The 16,934-nt window shown below is 40.0% G+C and overlaps 1 protein-coding gene across 5 annotated transcripts in view; it reads right to left on the bottom strand.

Moving 5' to 3' along the window:
- Window positions 1–16,934, bottom strand: part of ATP8A1 (ATPase phospholipid transporting 8A1) — a 233,177-nt gene that overhangs the window by 211,218 nt on the left and 5,025 nt on the right. The window lies entirely within an intron of this gene.

Below are 16,934 nucleotides of genomic sequence, written 5' to 3'. Positions count from 1 at the left end.
GGTCATGATCTCACGGTTCGTGAGTTTGAGTCCCACGTCGGGCTCTGAACTGACAGTGCGGAGAATCCCTGCTTGGGGTTCTCTCTCTCCCTCTCTCTGCCCCTCCCCTGCTTGTGTTCTCTCTCATTCTCAAAAATAAATAAACTTTAAAAAAAGGGGTATTTCTCATACATGGGATATATACTCAGATTTTTAAAAAATTTCCCCTTTGGGGTGCCTGGGTGGCTCAGTCGGTTAAGCGTCCGACTTCGGCTCAGGTCATGGTTGGTCTCACGGTTTGTGGGTTTGAGCCCCACATCGGGCTCTGTGCTAGCAGCTCAGAGCCTGGAGCCTGCTTCGGATTCTGTGTCTCCCTCTCTCTCTGCTCCACCCCCACTCACACTCTGTCTCTGTCTCTCTCAAAAATAAATAAACATTACAAAAATTTTTTTAATTTCCCCTTCAAAAAAAGGTCTTTTATATTACCTAGGTCTGAACAATACTGTTACTGGCCAATGAGTTTGGGATCAATGCCAGTCAAAAATCAAGTGTAGAGGACTAAAAGAATGGTTTAAAGGAAGGAGGAGACCATCGGGGACCAGCAAGCCCAGACTCTTTCCTTTTTAAAAATGGAGACTTTAGCATATGGATTTCAACAAGGCTTTCAGCAGGCTCTATTCTTTTAAACACAGACATATAGGTTTCATAATCATGTAACGATGTAGATTCTCAACTAGTTGACCAACATCCTCAGACAGGGCTCACACTGGAAATTTCCTTTGGTTCCCCCCTGCCTTCAAACCCTTCTGAAGGAGCTTACCCTGAGATACCCTTGGTTCCTGCCCCTCTACTCCTCTCCTGACCTACTACCCTGGCCTGGTGTGTCAGGGTTAACAAGGGGCACCTGACCAGCTGGGCCAATCAGATCCCCTCCTGGGAATATGGACTTATGGTCCAGAGACATAGGCAGGCAGACTCAGCACTGAGCAGGGACCGTCACAGAGAGTGGGGCTGGAGGGGGTCACACTACCCTGAAGCCACATGCAGGCCAAAGGTACAAAGTATCTTTGAAATAAAGTACATTACAGAGGGGAAAACACAGGACAATACTGTCCAGAGTGAGTGACCCCGAAGACTGAGTCCCATGAATCTATGCTCTGATACAAAAGGATCCCTTGGGACAGTTAAAATAAAAACATAAGTTCAAGAGGGCTCTGGAGCCAGACTGCCTGGATCCCAATGACAGGATAAGGGCATACATGGCACTACTAATAAAAGTGCAAATGACATAAAAAATCAGAATTGGAGAGGGTTTTGGGAGTTTGGATAAACTGAAGGTTCTAGAAAGCACTTGCTAAGAATTAGACTTGGCTGAGAATGGAATGGGCTGTCTATTTTCACACTGAGAGGTATTCAAGTAGGAACTGGGTAACCAATTGCTAGGCCGGCTGTGTCAGGGACTGTGTTGCACAGTATAATCTCTCAGCTCCCTCCCACTCTGCAATTCTACAGGGCTATCTTTTTAAAGCGATTTTTTTAAAGAAAATTCTGAGGTCATCAGAGAACCATAAATACAGTGCCAATACATGACCAAGTTTTAATCACTTTATACATGGAGAAAAGCATTATGAATTGATAAAAATCCTGGCAAGCTAGTCAACCTCTTCGGTAGCAAAGCGTTCCTAGGAAGATATAACTGAATGAGCCAGCCCTGAAAACATACTGGGGAAAAAATACAAATAAACAATCATGAAAATTATCTGAATTATTACGATTTTCATTTTTAGAGCCATTTATGCATTTTATAATGTAAAAACAGGTAGACACATGACTGGCTCCAACAGACTAGTTCTCATTTTATTAACAGCAGCAGAAACAGTCAAATAACATTGTTTTGCTGCTGTATTATTCTCAGGATGAGTCAGCGGAGTTTGACAGCCACCTGCTTCTTAACTCCATTGTGACTTTGCAAGAGAGAAATAATACTTCTTTATTTTTTAACAAGGCTTCAACCATCAAAAACACCCTGCAAAGAACCTAAAGCCTACCTGCTAATTACGACTTTGGCAGAGAAGTCGGTTTAGCACACACAGCAACATAAAATGCCCACAAGCAAGAATAGCATTTTACTCTACGGGACGCTGCCCTGGGTAAGGAAAGGGGTGACACTCTCATCTGCCTATTGAAGATGAGCAGTGTCACAATCTGGCATGCAAAGTATCCAACAAGTTCACTGAACAAGGCTAGAAAAAGGGGAAATCCATAAAGGAACACCAGAGAACTCCACCAAATCCCAACGTGACCTTAAGAATAGGTGTGGCTGGGGAGGGCTGGTCTGCAGTAGGCACTGTGGTTAGTATTAAAGAACCTACCAAGACCGGTTAGACAAGATAGGCTCAAAGATCTAGGAGTCACCTTCACAAAAGCAAGTAAGGCAGAGCTGGCTTCCTTCAGGATGTGGCTAAAGAACAAGAGAGAAACCTCCACCGAGCAGATTAAACCAGGGTGTGTGAATGACAGCTGGTGGGCTGCAGAGACTGAGGAGACCCAGCACTGTGCTCAGTGACATCAAAGCAATGACACCTACACATGTGTGAGACTGCCATCAACCCTACCCAATTCGCAGGTGGAACAAGAATGATGCAAGGATGGATTGAACAGATGCTTCAAGAACTTCTAGCACTCTAAATAAAAATCACCCACTGCAGGGAGAGCCTAGTAATTCAGTGCTTGTGTCTCCACAGGCTATCACCACTAATTAGAATCACCAAGTCAGCCCTGTAGATCTGCTGGAATGGCTTGGCCATTGTCGAGCAAAGGGGAAAATACTCACTGAGATTTTAAAACCACTCCAGCCCATTAAAAACCTCAGCTTCCAAAATCTGAACAGCTTGATCTTATCCCAATCACTCAGCAGACACAGGGTCAAGTAATATTTGCTTAGCTTAGCGCCTACTTTATAGCAAGTGCTTTCATTTAATTTCTCCACTCTGAAGGATGTCCCTGCAGCTTGGAACACCTCAAGAACCAAAAGAGCATGATGAGGACATGAAAGAAAGTTCTCATTGATTCTGATTATGGAGTGAAAAGTCATGACAGTAGAAGTATCAATCCCAAATAGATTAAATCCATACAGTTCCTGTACTTCTAAAATCCATTGCAGCAGGTAAGACACTGATAGTTATGTTTACTGAGGTTCTAAAGAATATTCAAAGAAGATGAAGGAGGTAGAAGATGGAAATCCTGATTTTAGAATAAGTGCAATATTCTAAGAAAATTTAAAGAAATGCACACAAACATACGTATGGGCACATGTGGGCCTTCCCACTCTTTTCTAAGATGCAAGGATATTTTCAGTCCTTCATGCCGGTGTTTTCTATCTCAGTAAATGGCACCATCATTCTGGGCTGAGGGCCTAAAATTTTATTATTAATTCTTGACTCCTCTTTTTCTCTAATGCTCCACATCCTATCCATTAACGAATCTGTTAAATCTACCTTCAGACCATGTTCTCAATTTGACCACTTCCTGTCGCCTCCACTGATACCCAGTAGTCAAAGCCACTATCACTGCTCCTTGTTTCCTCTCCTGTCCCCAAGGTGAAATCAGAATCTCCGGGGGTCAGTGTGCTTCAAGCTCCTTGGTGCAGCCAGTCTACTCTCTACACAACAGGCAGAGGATTTACCGGTAGGTATTATGACCATTCTGTCAAAGGAAAATGGAGTCTCAGGTTATGTGACTTGCCCAAGGCCAAACAGCTTGGGAGAGCCAGAGGTCAGTTATCACTCCAAGCCTATTGGGAGCCCAAATGCTTCATTTCATTTTCTCTTAAGCCAACTATTACAAGGTGACAGTGTAAGGTGCTGAGGAGAGTGGTGACAGTGCTAAGAAAGTTATAGTCTCAAGTTCTGTTGTTGTGCCACTGAAAACAAAGGCACTCCACTTTTTAAGTGGCTATCATGTTAAATAGTCTGGTACCAAATAGACTAATAACACACGAAGTATAAAGAGTAAAGATGTTGATTCTAGTTTGAGTCAACGGAATTTTTTAAAAAGGACAATTCCAGGGGCGCCTGGGTGGCTCAGTCGGTTAAGCAGCCGACTTTGGCTCAGGTCATGATCTCGCGGTCCATGAGTTCGAGCCCCGTTGTCGAGCTCTGTGCTGACAGCTCGGAGCCTGGAGCCTGTTTCGGATTCTGTGTCTCCCTCTCTCTGACCCTCCCCCGTTCATGTTGTCTCTCTCTGTCTCAAAAATAAATAAATGCTAAAAGAAATTAAAAAAAAATATTAAAAAAAAAAGGACAATTCCAGCTGAACATATGGAAAAATATGTCTGATATCTCATAAGGAAAACTATTATACATATTGCAATCTTGGTATTCAGACTTAGTTAAAATTAAAACATAAGGGAGTTCACCAACCATAAGGATAAATTCCACAGGGAAAGCCACTTAATAAGATCAAGAAAGATTCAACTTGGCATTTGGGAAAATTAAGAGAGTTTTTTTTTCCTTCTTTCCTAATTCACTAAGAAGTCAACAAAAGGCCAACTTGTGTAATGATTCTTTCATTGAACTTTAAACAAAAAGACAAGAATAAGCCATCTGGGGTTAAATTGAGCCAACAATTCGTAACTTTCCCTCAATTCCTAGGTCAAAATCAGGCTTTTAAAAAAGATTTCCATCTGTGGAGTACAAGTCACATTATCACCTTGGGAAAAAAAAAAGTCTAAATGCCGAGACAACAAGGATAGAAGAGAACAATAAAAAACAGTCACATAACAATCAGACACGATGCACTGGCTCTAAGGCACCCTGGAGTTTCTTTTCTAATCCTCAGTTTGAAATAATCACATCCTGAAGCTAGACACCCAGCACCCATACATGTGGCCACAGAGAAACCCCACTGGCTAAATTCAGTGTCTCAAAAGTGAGTTTCATCTCAGCAACCAGAGAAAGCAGGTAAAGAACTTGTAAGTTTTCATTTTCTGTACATTAACTGGTAAAAGAATGAACATCATTGTGGGATAAATCAAAGAATACAAAAATACTGATTCAAAGGGACACATGCACCCTGATGTCTATAGCAGCATTATCTACCATAGCCACATTATGGAAACAGCCCAAGTGTCCTTCAACTGATGAATGCATAAGGAAGAAGATGTATGCATGATTGCACACAAGGGAATACTACACAGCCATAAAAAGAATCAAATCTTGCCATTTGCAAAGATGTGGATGGAGTTAGAGTGTGTTATGCTAAGCAAAATAAATCAGAGAAAGACAAATACCAAATAATTTCACTCATATGTGGGATTTAAGAAACAAAACGAACAAGCAAAGGGAAAAAAAAGCGAGAGGCAAACCAAGAAACAAACATTTAACTACAGAGAACAAACTGACGGCTACCAGAGGGGAGGTGGTTGGGGGGGATGGGTGAAATACGTGATGGGGATTAAGGAGGGCACTTGTGATGAGCACCAGGTGCTGTATGGAAGGGTTGAACCACTATATTGTACACCTGAAACTAATATTTCACTGTATGTTAATTGGAATTTAAATAAAAACTTTAAAAAAAATAAAAAATTATAAACTGAAGAAAACAAACCCTTTAACATAAAGTTGCCACAGAAGTTTCAGACCCTTAGCAAAGCATTCAGGTATTTCTTCTAGGTGCAGATGATTACATACGTAGACTATAAATATAGGCTGAATAAAGAGATTAATTAACTACCACACACTAAAAGTAGGTAGGCTAGCAAAAAACTAGTAATGACACTACAGAAAGGCTCAAATTCATCACACTCCCACAGTAGATATAACAACAGCTAAAAATAAACTGAATGTATTTACTCCTCATTTGGTTATACAAATTAAGCATTCAGAATTTTAAAGAAAGTCTTTAAAATCTAATAATCGAGTACCATCCTATAAATGTTACCATTTCTGAGAAGGGTAAGCAAGGGGAGGATAATTAGACCCAGTAGGTAACTGGGAAACAGACAAAAAATTTTACCCTAATACCTACATGCACTTGGTTTATGGTTGGCAACCTACATGGCTTTATACAGTCTGTTCCTCCTCCTCTCTGCAAAGTAAGCAAATTCACTACCCCAGTGTTTTTCAGCATTGTTGCACTTCAGAATTACCTGGGAGAGAAAATATCAGTGCTTGATCCATATGCCCAATGGACCAGACTGATTCCACTGGTCTGTGATGCATCCAGGTATCAGTATTATTTAGAAGCTCCCAATCTGATTCGCTGTGCAACCCGGGACGAGCAGCACTGAGGTACACACAACAAGGCTATAAAACAATCCACAGTACACAAGCCTCCCCCTGCCTGACCACGTCGGACACACTTTACATTAAAGATGGCAGACAGAATCATTCTTCACGTCATTTCTCTAACCACTATTCATAACTGTGAAAATAAAGTTACAAAAGTGGAGTAAGTCCACCTGCGAACTTTTAACACAATCATTCTGGCATTGATGGTGGAATGAGCCCAACTTAAGCTTAAGGTATAGAGCACCATATCAAATTTGGGTAAAATCTATACACAGAGATCTTGTTTTATTTATTTAATTTTGTCAGATAGGACATGGCCTGGGTTATAAAAAAAAAAAAATAAAGTAAGATAGACTAGATAGGTGGGAACTGGAAAGGGTCAAACTTGTCACAGCCATTAGGATAACAATACAGTGGCAGGGCAAGGGAGGGATCCAGGAAAAATCATCACGGACAACAGATGCACCCAGAATCAAAGAGCTCCAACATGGAGCGACGGGTTTGTCCAGACAGCTGGCCAAGAGCAATAGTGGGGAAGGTGAAAGCAAATGATATTCAGAACTCTTGGCAGGCCTGGTTTGGCATCAGACTTGCTCACAAGTACAGATTCAAGCTATGGTCAGGAAGGAGGGTCTCCTCTCCCAGAGTAAGGAAGGCAGGGCCCCACTCCAGGAGCTCTGAGCTGCTGTGATAGGTACCAAGGTCAAGGAAATGGTGACAGGGTGATTCATGCCATATCCTTAGAGTGCTAAGTCACAGCTCCTTAAATGTCTCCTATCTTTAAGGTTTGCAGGGCTGGGGCAGGGCTAAGTCCACACAAAGGTGAGGGAGAGATCAGAGGAAAAGTTGGGACGCAGATGCTGGAAAGGGATTTCTTTGACACCAAGCTGCATTTCTTTTAGGACCTGAGGTAAGCAATGAGACCCAAGCCAATTGCAGAAGCTATTCTAGATTGTGTCAGAATAAACCAACTCTCAGATCCACCCTCGTATACCACTGTTTGCCTGCTTCCCTCATGAAAGCCAATCTTGTATTCTAAATAGGTCTGGCCTACTAAAGTGGTTTCCTGGTCGAGAATCCAGGCTAACTCTGGCCTTCTTAATAATAACCTCTGCCTCAACTGTCACCTGACTAATCGGATCCTGTTAAATACAACCCCAGATAGATCAAGATCAGTCATCTTCAGGGCACCTGGGTGGCTCCCTCAGACTCCGGATCAGGTCATAATCTCACAGTTCGTGAATTCAAACCCTGCATCGGGCTCTGGGCTGACAGCTCAGCGCCTGCAGCCTGCTTCAGATTCTGTGTCTCCCCCCCACCACTCTCTCTCTCTCTCTGCCCCTCCCCCGCACACACTCTGTCTCTTTCAAAAATAAACATTGAAAAATTTTTTTAAAAAAAGATCACCGATCCTCAAAGATGTCTCACACAAAATAATGAACAGAGGCTCAATTTAAAATGGACACTTTCGGGGCGCCTGGGTGGCTCAGTCGGTTGAGCATCCGACTTTGGCTCAGGTCATGATCTCACAGCTCGTGAGTTCGAGCCCTGTGTCGGGCTCTGTGCTCACAGCTCAGAGCCTGGAGCCTGCTTCTGCTTCTGTGTCTCCCTCTCTCTCTGCCCCTAACCCACTCACATTCTGTCTCTCTCTCAAAAATAAATAAACATTAAAAAAAATTAAAAGAAAATAAAATAAAATGGACATTTCCCTTTGCCCAGTTAGCTGTGTAAATGACTGGGAAGCCAAGTGCTACAGTCCCCTTAGATTAACCAAAGTGATGGCAATGCTGTATATAAAAGCACACTACTCAAAGTTACTACCTATGTATACACATCACGTGTTAACATTTAAGCAGAGAATAATAGGAAGGTAGAGCAGGATGGCTTTTGCTCATTAAAGAGATTTAAGAAGAGAATTAAAAAAAGAAAAACAAAAAACAATAGCTCCAAAAGATGCCATGATGTACTTACATAAAACCTCTAAATTGCCACAAGGGCCATGTCAAAAGCAGTGTCATTTAAGCACTGACAAGGTTTTATGAGCGTATTCTTGACAGCCTTCTACTGTAAGAAGAGAAGCTGAGAGGCACAGCCACACACATATTTTTAATACGCTTACTTCGAGCCATGATTTCCACTGTGAAGTTTTATTCTGAAGAATGCTAGTAAATCCTAGCATGTAAACACATGGTAGAGGTGTAGTTTGCAAACTGTGCTGCCCAGAATGACAGCCACTAGCCATGTGGGCAACTGACAACATGAGACTAGTGCAAACTGAGATGTGCTATAAATACAAAATACGCAGCCCTCTGAAACATAACACGAAAACTGAATGCAAAGTACCTCACTATTAATTTTTATATCCAAAATACGGTGAAATAGTATTTTGGATATACTAGGTAAAAGAAAATATATTACTAAAATTAATTTCACCTGTTTCTTTTCATTTTAAACTATGGCTACCAGATTATTAAAAACTACACATGTCTAGCATTTGTAGCTCACATTCTATTTCTCTTAGTGTTGATCTGAGATACGAATGCCAATTTGACATAAACAGATTCCATGGAATCATTAGTTAAATCCCAGTTGGTCTAAATTCTGACCTGTACTCAGCAGAAGAGTAGTATCTCTGCTACATTGTAAGGGCTCTTATATGAAACCTTCAAAGTAGTCTGTTGGAACCAGAGTCCACAAGACTTCAGCAGATGAAAATGAACCAATCTTGCTAAAAAAATAGTGTAACCAAAACATACCTGATCAAGTTTAATTGAAAACCCCATTTAAAAATACTTTGTTTCATGACATACAATATAACTTTACAACTTCTAAAGATGAAAATTATATGAAAAACTACTCAAAGAATTCAGACTGATGGTCAGTGTCAAAATCAAAAACCTCACATGTGTTAGCAGTCAAACAAGAACACACAACGTAGAAAGGATTCTATTGACAATATCTTCATAAAATATAAATCATCTATGAACAAATTATTAAAGTAGACAGGATTTATTTGAAGATAAATACCAGGAGAGAATACAGGAGAGAAATACCAATAAATGGAGAAAAGAAACCAAGCTTCAATGACCCAACATATGAAAGATGTCAACTTTCTCAGTAAATTCATAAAAATGCAATCTCAATAAATATCCCAACACATTTTTTTTAAGTGTTTACTTATTTTTGAGAGAGAGAGAGAGAGAGAATAGGGGAGGGGCAGAAAGAAAGACACAGAATCTGAAGCAGGCTCCAGGCTCTGAGCTGTCAGCATATATCCCAATGCAGGGCTCAAACCCACAAACTGCACGATCATAACCTAAGCCCAAGTCGGACGCTTAACCAACTGAGCCATTTAGGCGCCCCTCTCAAAACATTTTTAATCTTGACTGAGTGATGCATTCACTGGGTCAAGTGGAAAAATAAACATGAAAAAAATCAGATAAAAGAAGCAGCGAGAGTAAGAGAGCTATGAGAATAGTTCCTAATTGCGGTAATGGAAGTTGACAGTAGGGGTCAAAAGAGACCACAACAGAGAGGGGAGGGCAGAGAAAAGGGGGAGAGAATGCTCCCAGAAATGACTCAACTATATATGCCAATTTAGTAGATAAAAGAAACACCTCAAAGCAATATGAAAAGAATGTAGTATTAAATACATGATTATTATCTCACGTGGATTATAATTTGAGGAAAAATAAAATTAGATCCCTACCTCCCAGTTCACAACAAAATAAACCCCACAGGAATTGCACATACAGCTGTTTAAACTGAAATGCAAAAGTACTAGAAGAAAAATGTAAGTGAAAAATTACCTTCACCTTGAAATGGGAAATATGACATTAAAGCATATATTTTAATGACAAAACTGAAAGATGATACATCAGAAAAATTAACTTGGATGTAGGGAAGGGTCCAAGATGGCGATGTAGAAAGACCCTAAAATCCCCTCTTTGGTGGACACACTGAATCTACACCTACATATGGATGACTGCAGCTTCTGTACAACAAAAGTTAGAGAAACCACATAGAAGGCGGCAGGAGAGTCAGAGACATGGTAACAACTGGGGACGCCTACCTCCAACACCATGAACAGCAGTACTGAGGGACTGTAAGCAGACTCATCTGTCCTGGGGCACAGAAAAAAAGCTTCAGTTTAAGAGAACTGTATCCACCAAGCACTGGCGGGCCTGCTGGAACTCCCCAAGTCAGTGGGGTTGGCCACCAGCAGCCCTGTTACATTATATTACCCCTCCACCTGGATAGTGCAGACAAAATTGGGGTCTGGGCACCCTGGCTGGTCTGCTGCCTCAGTGAGCGTGGGCCCATAACCCTGTCCAGCCACAGTTTAAAACAGCAAATAGAATATAAAGGAAGTTATCCAGAAATGTGCTAAACCACAAGGGAGCCATGGAATACTCTCCAGAGTTAGACGGGTTGATGAGCGCCACTGTTTGTTGACAGAGCAGATGGGAGCTGAGTCTGGGCACCCCAGCTGGCCTGCTGCCTTAGTGAGCCTGGACCCCTCGCCGACACCAGCTCAAGCCATCCCACCAAAGTGGGCCCCAGTGCGGTACACCCTGTGCTGGGACACCCTGGACAGTACCCACGATAGCTACAGCCATCTTGCCAAGGGCACTCAAGGGCAAAGCATTCCAGAACACTCCAGGCTTGCACAGCCCCAGCTACATATCCTCACTCAGCAACCAGGCCATATGAGGCCAATATTCCTGATAAACATATATGCAAAAATCCTCAACTAAATATTGGCAAACCACATTCAACAATACATTAGAAGAATCATTTACCATGATCAACTGATATTTATCCCAGGATGCAAGAATGGTTCAATATCCAAAAATCAATCAACATGATGCACCATATTTGGGGCATCTGGGTGCCTCAGTAGGTTGAGTGTCTGACTTTGGCTCAGGTCACAATCTCACGCCTTCTGAGTTTAAGCCCTGCATTGGGGCTCTGTGCTGACAGCTCGGAGACTGGAGCCTGGAGCCTACTTCAGATTCTGTCTCCATCTCTCTCTCTTGGCCCCTTCCCTGCTCACACACTGTCACTGCCTCTCTCTCTCTGAAATATAAATAAACATTAAAAAAAATTTAAAAACATGATGCATCACATTAACAAAATGAAGGAAAAAACCCATATAATCATCTCAACAGATGCAGAAAAAGCATTTGACAAAATTCAATATCCATGGATAAAACTCTTAAAGTGGGTTTAGAAGTAATATATCTCAACATAATAAAGGCCATATACGACAAACCCACAGCTAACATCATACTCCATGGGGAAAAGCTGAAGGCCTTTCCTCTAAGATCAGGAATAAGACAAGTATGTCAATGCATGTCACGTTTACTTATGATAATACTGGAAGTCCTAGCCACAGCAATCAGACAAGAAAAAGAAAGAAAAGGCATCCAAATTGGTAAGGAAGAAGTAAAACTATTTGCAGATTACATGATTATACACACACATACTATATATGCACATATACACAAATATATATAAAACCCTAAAGACTTCACCAAGAAATTGGAATAAATGAAGTCAGTAAAGTTGCAGGATACAAAATACACAGAAATCTGTTGTGTTTCTATACATTAATAACAAAATAGCAGAAAGAGAAACTAAGAAAACAATTCTACTTACAACTGAACTCCCCCCCGCCCCACCGAAAATACCTAAAAACCAAAGTAAAAGACTTGTACTCTGAAAACTAAAACATTGATTGAAGAAATTGAAGATGACACAAATGGAAAGATATACTGTGCTCATAGATGGAAGAATGTTGTTAAAATATCCATACTGCCCAAAGCAATCTATAGATTCAATGCAATGCCTATCAAAAACCAATAGTATTTTAAACAGAACTAGAACAAAGAATCCTAAAATTTATAAGAAACCACAAAGGACCCTGAATAGCCAAAGTAATCTTGAAAAAGAAGAACAAAGTAGGAGGGGACCACAATCCTAGATTTCAAGCCATACTACATACAAAGCTATGGTAATCAAAACGGTATGGCATTGGCACAAAAATATATACATCAATGGAACAGGATAGAGAGCCCAGAAATAAGCCCATGCTTATATGGTTAATTAATCTAAAACAAAGGTGGGGCACCTGGGTGGCTCAGTTGGTTAAGCATCCAACTTCAGGTCAGGTCACGATCTCATGGTTTGTGGGTTGGAGCCCCATGTCGGGCTCTGTGCTGACAGCTCAGAACCTGTAGCCTGCTTCAGATTCTGTGTCTCCCTCTTTCTCTGCCCCTACCCTGCTTGTGCTCTCTCTCTTAAAAAATGAATAAATAGCCAGTTAAGCACTGAACTTTAGCGCAGGTAATAATCTCAGGGTTCGTGGGTTGGAGTCCACATCAGGCTCTATGCTGACAGCTCAGAGCCTGGAGCATGCTTCAGATTCTGTGTCTCCCTCTCTCTCTGCCCCTCACTTGCTCATGCTCTGTCTCTCTCAAAAGTGAATAACATTTAAAAAAAAATTATTTTTAAAATTACAACAAGGGAAGCCAGAATACACAAAGGGGAAAAAGACAGCCTCTTCAATAAATGGTGTTTGTAGAACCAGAGAGCTACATGCAAAATAATGAAACTAGACCACTTGTTTATGTCATATACCAAAACAAACTCAAAATGGATTAAAGAGATGAGATATGTAAGATATGAAAGAATAAAACTCCTTAAAGAAAAAATAAGCATGGAGCACCTGGGTGGCTCAGTCGGTTAAGCATCTGACTCTTGATTTCGGCTGAGGTCATGATCTCATGGTTTGGGAGATTGAGCACAGAGCCTCCTTGGGATTCTCCCTCTTCCCCTCTCTCTGCCCATCCCCAAATTGCCTGTGCACACACATGTGCTCTCTCTCTCTCTCTCAAAATAAATAAGTAAACTTTAAAAAAAAAAAAAAGAAAGAAAAGAAAAAGTAGGCAATACTCTCTTGGACATTAGCCTTAGCAACATTTTTCTAGAGATGTCTCTTGAGGCAAGAGAATCAAAAGCAAAAATAAACTATTGGGATCCCACCAAAACAAACACACAAACAAACAAACTTTTGCACAATGAAGAAAACCATCAACAAAATGAAAAAGAAACCTAGTGAATGGGAGAAGATATTTGCAAATAATATATCTGATTAGGGGTTAATATCCAACATATATAAAGAAGTTATACAACTATCAAGAAGACAAATAATCTGATTAAAAATGGGCAGATGACATGAAGAGACATTTTTCCAAAGATGTACAGAAGGCCAAGAGACACATGAGAGTATCTCAACATCACTAACCATCAGGGGAATGCAAATCAAAACCACAATGAGATATCACTTACACCTGTCAGAATGGCTGTTATTGGAAAGACAAATAAGTGTTGGCGAGGATGTGAAGAAAAAGGAACCCTCATTTACTGTTAAGGAGAATGTAAACTGGTATAGCCACTATGGAAAACAATAAGGAGATTGTGCAAAAAAAATTGAAAATGTAAATACCATGTGATCCAGTAATACTACCACTGGGTACTTACCCAAAGGAAACGAAAACACTAATTTGAAAAGATATATGCACCCCTATGTTTATTGCAGCACTATTTACCATACTCAAGATATGGAAGCAACCCAAGAATCCACTGATGGATGGATCCACACACACATATATACATATAATGGAATATTACTCAGCCATAAAGAAGAATGAAATCTTGCCATTTGAGACAACACATCCCTGTGGGATGGGCCTACAGAACCTGCTAAGTGAAAAAGGTCAGAGGAAGACAAATTACATGATTTCACTTATGTGTGGAATTTCATAAATAAAATAAATGAACAAAGAAACAAAAAACAGAAACAGACTCACAGATACAGAGAACAAACCGATGGTTGTCAGAGGCAAGGGGGGTAGAAAGGATGGGCAAAATGGGTGAAGGGGAGTGGGAGGTACAGGCTTCCAGATATGGAATGAAAAAGTCATAGGAATGAAAGGTACAGCATAGGGATTATAGTCAATTGTATTGTAACAGTACTGTGAGGTGACAGAAGGTGGCTACACTTGGCAGTGAGCAGAGCATAATGCAGGGAGAAGTTCAATCATTAGGTTATACATCTGAAACTAATGTAACGTATGCCAACTACAATGATTTTTTTAATTTAAAAAATGCTTCTGAAAATTAACATACACTAGAAAACACTATAAAGAAGTTAACAAACTATAAGCAGCGAAAAATTACTATCTTTAACATGAGAAGCTCTTAAATTTCTTTTTTTTTTTTTTCAACGTTTATTTATTTTTGGGACAGAGAGAGACAGAGCATGAATGGGGGAGGGGCAGAGAGAGAGAGGGAGACACAGAATCGGAAACAGGCTCCAGGCTCTGAGCCATCAGCCCAGAGCCCGACGCGGGGCTCGAACTCACGGACCGCGAGATCGTGACCTGGCTGAAGTCGGACGCTTAACCGACTGCGCCACCCAGGCGCCCTTGAGAAGCTCTTAAATTTCAATACAAAACAAATTCCATGTCATTTTATGACAAAATATATTCAACCTAATAACTGAAAGCAATGTAAACTTAGAGATTCATTTTTTGCATTGGATATTCATAAGGGTGAGAAAGGTGGCAATACAATGTTGGAGAAGGAATAGAGAAGTATGCACTCTTGGTTACTTTTAGTAGATGTATAAATTGATACAATCTTTCCAGCAATTTTGAAATATGTATCAATAGCCATTTAAAAGATGCATACTTTTGATCCAGAAATCCCTTTCCTAGGGCCTTTTTACAAAGAAATAATCAGAAAAGTGTACAAATGTCTAAAAATGCTTATTTAAGAATCCTTTTTAAAAACCTGAAATGACCTAAATGCCATAGAAAATCCCTTAGTAATTATACACTAACATAAAAATGTTAAGCTTTCATGAAATTAATGATCTATGTATTCAGCAAATAGTATTGAGCCCCTACTAAATTCTAGGCTCAGCTCTAGGCAGAGAATATAAACTATCACTGTTTCCCACTGGAAAGTAGTTGCAAATATATATATATATATATATATATATATATATATATATATATATATATATACTGTTAAAATGTTAACAGTAGTTATATTTGGAAGGCATAGTTTGGGGTGATTTTTACTGTCTTTCTGACACCTTTTACAGTGCGCATTTTTTTCCAATGAGCAAGTGTGAAACTTCTAAGATCCAGAGAACAATGTTAGGCTTTTCCATTAAAAACAAAGTTCAGAGTTATCCATTCATGTGACAAACATGGAGGGCCACTACCCTAAGTGCAGTGTAGAGCAGTAAACAGATCACACTGTTCACACTGTTGTTTTTGTTTGTTTTTTGTTTTGTTTTGTTTTTAAATTGCTCTCGCAGGAGGAGGGTGTCAAATAGGTCTAGTTGTAAGGCATCTCTAGATCATCTTACCTCTAAGTCATAAGATTAATTTATTCATTCAACAGTATCTGAGCTTCTATTACATTCCAGGCAACGTCCTCAGTGGGAGCCATGTATTGGTAAACAAAATAGACAAAAATCCCCGCCTTTAGTTTAGGGAATTTACAATCCAGAGAATAATAGCTTTGAAAGGTACGGGCTCCAGCTAGTAGTGAAGAATGAGACTGCTGCCTTTACAACATTTACATTCTAATGAAACTCTGTGAACAGAAACCCATACTATAGGGTTCATACCATAGAAACCCAACTTCAAAACTATACTCATCATACAAACTTTCCTATGGTTGTAAAGTAGCACATGATTCACTTCTCACTGTTTTTGAAATGACATGATGAAAATGTGAACGATATGCTATATTTTAGAAAACCTTAAAAATTTTAGTTCTGCCACACTTACTATCTCTAGAATTGCACTAAGCGAAATGAAATGTACTGGGGATTCTCAAATACTGATTATGTGAAGTATCACTGGACTCACATTCCCACTCTCTCACAATGCCGTATCAGTTCTAAATCTAAAACCGATCTCCAGGTTTCCTTTGGGATCTCATTCATTCACCACACCTTTTTGTCTCATCACCTGACTAGCTGGCACACAGCAGGCGCATAATACATGCTTATTAAAGGAACAGGTATTCTTAGTCATCTTTTACCTGGACAAATGAAACCTCCCCCAAATTTCCCTTTAACAATTCTTACAGAAACTACTCGAATGTTCCTTTTGCTATCTTTTAAGTAAATAAAACACAATATGCTATAAAATTGCAAACATTTTAAAGTTGCCATTTACACAGACTAGTTTAGGAAAACAATGCCTAAAACAACTAAATTGGTCACTTCGCACATATTTTACACAACCAAATGAATGTCTTACGTTTTAGCCTAATATTCAGCAGAAGAAAATGCAAACTATTGGACAGGTGTGTGTGTATGTGTACATTTCCTTAGTTTTGAACAATTTAATGCTTATTATTTTATCAATTATGAGCTCCAGAACACTCCTTTATTTCACGCAAGAGCCTTTGCCAATCTCAACACCTGAAGGTCTCTGTGCCTGTTAGCTGTGTACCCAATAGCCATTCTTTCTTTCTCCTTTAGTAATAAAACACTGAGTAATGTGGCTAGCTAGAAAATTCCATTCCCAGCTTCCCTTGCAGATGGAAGCCACAGTAAAATAAACAAGAGTCTTT

This window comes from Felis catus, chromosome B1 (genome assembly GCF_018350175.1).
Source record: "Felis catus isolate Fca126 chromosome B1, F.catus_Fca126_mat1.0, whole genome shotgun sequence".
In the NCBI taxonomy this organism is placed as follows: Eukaryota; Metazoa; Chordata; class Mammalia; order Carnivora; family Felidae; genus Felis; species Felis catus.
The sequence above is the reverse complement of the archived record's forward strand: the minus strand, read 5'-3'. Positions and strand labels throughout refer to the sequence as shown.